Source organism: Ammospiza nelsoni, chromosome Z (genome assembly GCF_027579445.1).
Source record: "Ammospiza nelsoni isolate bAmmNel1 chromosome Z, bAmmNel1.pri, whole genome shotgun sequence".
NCBI classification, from domain to species: Eukaryota; Metazoa; Chordata; class Aves; order Passeriformes; family Passerellidae; genus Ammospiza; species Ammospiza nelsoni.
Window position 1 is genome coordinate 51,156,434 of NC_080669.1, and position 6,000 is coordinate 51,162,433.

A 6,000-nucleotide genomic window follows, 5' to 3' on the forward strand; every position below is an offset into this window, starting at 1 on the left:
TATGAGAGAAGAAAAAGAAAGGTGCAAACCCAGATGTATCTTCATTTTTTAAGTATTACTTTATCTTCACTTTACTTCCTGTTTTCCAACTGTGCTTTTGTAACTATCAGCATCATTACAGCTTGAGACTGTAAGGATGCTTAAGTTATAGGCAGTAATTTTCTAGATATCTTACATTTGAAGAGCATCCTTAAAAACTAATATATTTTTCAAATTATTTTCCTATTCCTTTATTTCTAAATCCAAGTGGCAGGCTATGTGACAAAACACCAAAAAGGAGCTCAGAAGAGACAATGGCAGGAGGGGGAGGCTGCCTTGCCCATCAGAGGGGCCAGCAGATCACTCAATGCCCATTTGCATACAAGAAGCCAGATCAAGGGCTCCTAAAGAATGATCTTATCTGGTCCCTCCTGAAAAAATTAAGTGGCAGGGGAGGACCTTGTATGTAAGGAGTAGTGTCATAGGGTGTTTGATACAACTTTTCATTATCAGATATGGCAGACCGAAAAACAAGACGTTCCTGGAGCATTCCTAATGAAGAGGACATCTGCATTCTTAACAAGCTTCTGATAGTTTTTTTAGTTTAAATTGGAAATAAAATTTTTATTTCAGAGCTGTGAAAACTAGACAAAGGTGTGTCTTCAGCTACAGTCTCATATAAAGGTGGCAAGATGAAATCTGTTTGAATGTGATTCCTGGGAACAGATTAATTGGGCCTCCACCTAAATGATTACAGGTCTATAAAATGTTCTACTTCAGTGTTCCATCTACGAGCCTGTAATGGGGTTTTTAACGGCCTTTGATCAACAACTGTGGCCTTAGTAGGCAGCTAATAAGAAACGTGTAACAAAAATTTAGGCGGGATTTAATTTCTGTAAATCTGGGCTAGCCTTGTGTCTTTTTATCTTCAGCTTCTAGTTTAGGGAGAAACAAGCTCTGCAGATATGCTAAGGAAAAGTACCAAGAAGTAGCAATATTATTACTCAACTTGTAAACGAGAGACTAAAATTTGATCAAATTATTTTGATATTATTTATCTTTACCTTTCAACTCATACATGCAGATACTATGTTGCGCTTTTTGTTTACCTTGAACCAAGATGAATATTTCTGTAACATACTACTTTGTATAATAGGCATATTTTGGAACTAGACACATGTAAATTATCTTTCTATCATACTATTAATTATCAAATTATCAAACTATCATATATTTTAGAACTGCTCACCGTAAGCTAAATCAGAAATGTTATTGATGTTGCCAACATGTCAAAAGCTACTGTTTAAGGAGCACTTACTTAAGCACAGCTTTCTACATTCAGAATTAGAAATTACATCTCCTTGTTTACAATGTTTCCTTCTTAAACCTTGAGGAAGGGAGACAGGCCACTGACTTAGACATGTAGCTTTTGAGGAAGGTGAGGGAAAAAAAATGGAGTTCATTATAACCCTATTAGCCAGATATTTACCTCCTTGAACAGACATCTAAAGATAAAACACAGTCCTGTGATTAAAAGTGATTATCAAAGCATGCAAAATTGAGAGATGATACCTTAGTCAGGGATCCTTTGTACTAGTTTCTTACACCAACAGAATTGCAGAACTAACCTGTACTTCAACCCAAGTAAACAATCATTCTGATCATCCCCCAGCCTGTATTGATACTGAGGGTTGCCCCAACCCAGATGAAAAACCTTGCAGTGCTTGGTCTTGATGAACTTCCTGAGGTTCATGGGGATCCATTCCTTAAGGTTATCCAGGTCCCTCTGGATGAAATCCCCTCACTCAGGTGTGTCAGTCACACCACTCAGGTTGGTGTCATCTCCAAACTTGCTGAGACTGCACTTAGTCTCTTCATCGATGTCATTAGCAAAGATATCAAATAGTAGTGGTCCCAATGTAGACCCCTGGGGGACACCAGTCACACTGATCCTCATCTGGGCTGTGGACCAATATTCTCTGCAGGTCACCATCCAGCTTGTCCATCTAACTGTCCACCCATCAAATCTATTTCTCTCCAATATAGAGAGAGAAACAGTGGCAAGGTAAGGCTGACAAGTCAGTAGTTTCCAGGATCCCATTCACCTTTTTAAAAAATGTGTGCAATCATTTTCTCACTGAGGACTCCAGCAATAAAAAAATCAAGGAAGGTATGAAGTGTCAAGTAAGCAGGAGAAGAAATAAAATGGCTAATTTTAAGATTAATCCATGAAGGAAATCTGCAATTTGTCTGTGAAGAGGAGAAAAATCACTAATTGTTCAGTGTTTTGCAATGATTTTGGATCACGTGTAGCCTGAAGCCTTGTGGTCAAACCAGTATCGGCTGAAGGCAGTTTATAACAAAGAAAGAGGAAAAAAGAATAACATCTTTATTTGACCTAGTAATTAATTGTTAACTTTTGTAATAAAGTTATTCATATTTTACAGACCACAAAGAAGGAATGTACTTTCTGTCCTGAGAAATGAGTTTTAATGCAAACTGCTGAGGTCCTTCTATAAGACATTAACTTTCTAAACAGTTTTACCTTTTAAAAATATGTGAAACCTGTGAAGATAACAGGCCTATGACTATTATTTTCTTAGTGTGAGCTATTTCATTAATGGAGTTCTAAAGATGGAAAAATGTAAATGTAATTTTTTGTGTTTAAGACAACAAAGGGCATATTAGATATATGAGAGATTCAAAAGCTTTGCACAAATTAGGAGAAAATGGCCTCTTCCTCTAACACTTTATTTGTTGATGACAGTATAAAAATAATAAGGTATAAAAATAGTAATGTATAAAAAAAATAATAATTCCACAGAATTACTGTTGTTTTTCTGCTTTTTAAATTTAATAATTACTACCCAGGATGACAGTGCTAGCAGGAAAACTGTTTGGAATTCTGGCTTCTGTTGTTAAAAAACCTCAGCATTTTAAAACAGGTCCTTAATGCAATGTATTTTTCACATAGGGCCAAATACATTCTGTAGCTTTAATTAGCTCTGCAACTTCTGATACTATAACTGTTGATGAAGTAACAAGCAAATCAGCATCTAAAACCTGACCATATTCCCTGTGCTTTTAAAAGTTATGCTAAGCAAATAGTTTCATTAACTTTCTGATTGTTTCTTAAGGAAATTGACACAATGGTATCTAAGCATTCTCAAATAATAGTCAAGAATTGCTAATATTTTCAAAACACTTTAAATAGGTTAATAGATCCCTATATTTCACAATTTAATAGATCAGAACTTAGTCTTGCAATGCAATGCTATAACTCAGTTTGGGTGTCCAGTTTCCAAAGTGTTGGAAAAATTTTTTTCTGGTTTTTATTTTTTGCTTATTTCTTTCTTTCTTATCTCCCATGTAGCATTGTATGGCATTGTATAGCATTTACTAAAATGCTATACAATGCATTTGTATATATACAATGCATTTGTATATATACAATACTTCCAAAATGAAAAGTGTTATGCAGATACTGGTTGAGAGAAAAATGCTCCAGATTATCACTTATCAGACTTGAGTATGAACCAGACTCTTCTTTCTCCAGTTCTGGCTTTGTTAAAATATTTTTCCCAGTGTTTTTGGCCAAGCAGAGTGCTTTCAGAAGACAGCCTTTTGTACTTCATGTGCAGCCTTGATTCACCCTCCAAGTCTCGAACATACAGAATGGGGCAGAGGGTCATTAATGAAAAATTGTTTTGTGATCATTAAAGTATGCAACATAACATCATGGACAGATGAAGGGAGGAGGATTGCAGACTCATAGGGAGTGTCCCTGAGGTTCAGGCTCTCCCATGTTGAAATGCTGTTACTTCCCTCAGTTTAAGGAATTGCCACGTTCACAGGAAAGGAATTGCGGTGGTGTTTAGTCTCTTAGGCTGGAATCAACATTTACACAAGAAAATGTTAGACAAGTAAGTAAATAGCTATTTACCCAACCTCAGGATTAACTCCATAGTTACAACGTTTACTTAGATGAACTCCTAAAGGATTTTTTCCTTTCATTTGGTGGAGACTTTCATGCTTCACGTCAAGACTGACACTCAGTCCTCCCAAATTCTGCCTTGGATATAAAAATGATACATGTAATACTGAACTTGACCTGAGGTTTTGCTCAGATTCAGCCTCCTCTTCTTTACTAATACAAGCACAAACAGCATTGAACATCACTTGTGCTTGTGGCTTGTTCACAACCCCAACCTGCCTTGATCTAGAAGGGCTCCTGGGCAAGGTTCAGGCTCCCAACAGTGAGCAGAAATTTTAATGACTGTCCTGCTGCTAAAATATATACAAAATCTTACACTGTTGTGAGAGGAATGTTGAACTTAAGATTTGGGATTTGGTTCTAAGTGTGTGTATAATTGCTTTGTGAACTGAAACTTATTTTTCAAATAAGAAAACTGAGAATTTCAAAAGCATGCACAAATTATTGCTATTTCTGATCTGAAACGGGACAGGATGGTTTTAAGTAACTTTCTAAATGGCAGGTTTTAAGTAACTTTCTAATTTTGCAAAGAATATTATTAGTCTTGTGCTTTGCGAAGTGCCTTTGTAGAAGAGCTATGTCCTTTCAGCTCCCTTCCCTATTATGATCTGACCTGAGCATACATAAACAGGTGGTTGAATGAATGCTGCATAAGTAGGTCTTAGTCTCGTATCTCTGTTACTCTGAATGACTGACTTTGAAAATCATACTGCTTTCTCCAAGATGCTTTTTAAATTCAAAATAGACTGAAATTTTTCGGCCCATCAAAGCAAGCGCTTTGAAGTAAGCAAGAAATTGGCAGCAATAATAGGTTGCTGTCCTCTATGTGTATCTTGGATGTTTTGACAGTGGTTTTCATAAATCTAGTTGGTGAGGGAACAGGGAAGTCTAAGATGAGTATTTTCACTAAGATCGTGTTTTTTTTAAGCTCTCAATTTTTTTTTCTAACCCTTTTTTTGCCTCAGAAACAGCTAGATCATTTTGACTGGAACATTAAATATGGCCTGCTTCGCCTGCAGAGGCTGCTCCTCCCAAGGTCTCAGATTGCATTACTGTCTTACAAAAACCCGAAAAATTGTCAAGGTGTGTGTCTTTACCTCTCACAGATATAGATACAAAATAAAAGCTAGTCTTCTATTACTAGCATCAGCATAAGTTCTGGGGTAGTGTTATAGAGGAAAATTCTTAATCTTGCTATTTAATATACTGCAAGATATATTTAACTACAAAAACCCCCATCCTTGGGGTTTTTTTGTAGTTAAATAGTAAAAAGTTAAATAATGCCAAGATTTAAAGTTGCTTACTGCTGAGTGGAGTTTATAATTTGAGGCTCAATAATGTGCTAAATGCACAGTATGGCTTTTCATTCAGAGCTGGCACATGTCCTGCTGGCTCTGTTTGGGTGGAATTTTCATGTGCCTGCCTGCAAAATGCCATGTAAACAAATACTATGGGGGGAATTTCCAAGAATATGTAATGGCTAGATTCACAAGAGCTTGTTGTATCAGAGTAATAGGATATCTCCCTTAGTGGCACATGCTTCACACCCTTGTTTAAGGTACTCCATAGCTTGGTGTTTGGGAAAAAAAAATGAGAAAAAGCATAGGTGAAGTATGGATTCTAAGCCTCAGGACAGACATAAGTACATGCACCCTGATCTGCACATCCTGGACACTGGTCACTGTTTGAGGAGCAGAATGAGTTAAATGACATGAACAGCACAGTTGATTGGCTAAAGCCGGTGCAGCAACAACTTTGAAGCTGATCACATGGCATGAACTGCATCCAAGAAGATGGAACACCTCATCTTGCTTGTGTATGCAATGTAACCACAGCACGCTCAGCTCACACTCACTCACACTCACACACCATAACATGTTGCCAATAAGCATCAAGTGGAGCATCTTATCACAGCTTTGGAAAGTACAAATATAAGTGCTTGAAACCAATAAAGGTCTTTGCATTAACACTGCAGAGTCCATGCCTTGTTCCACTATCAGGTTAGAATCACAGCGTAGGAGATGATG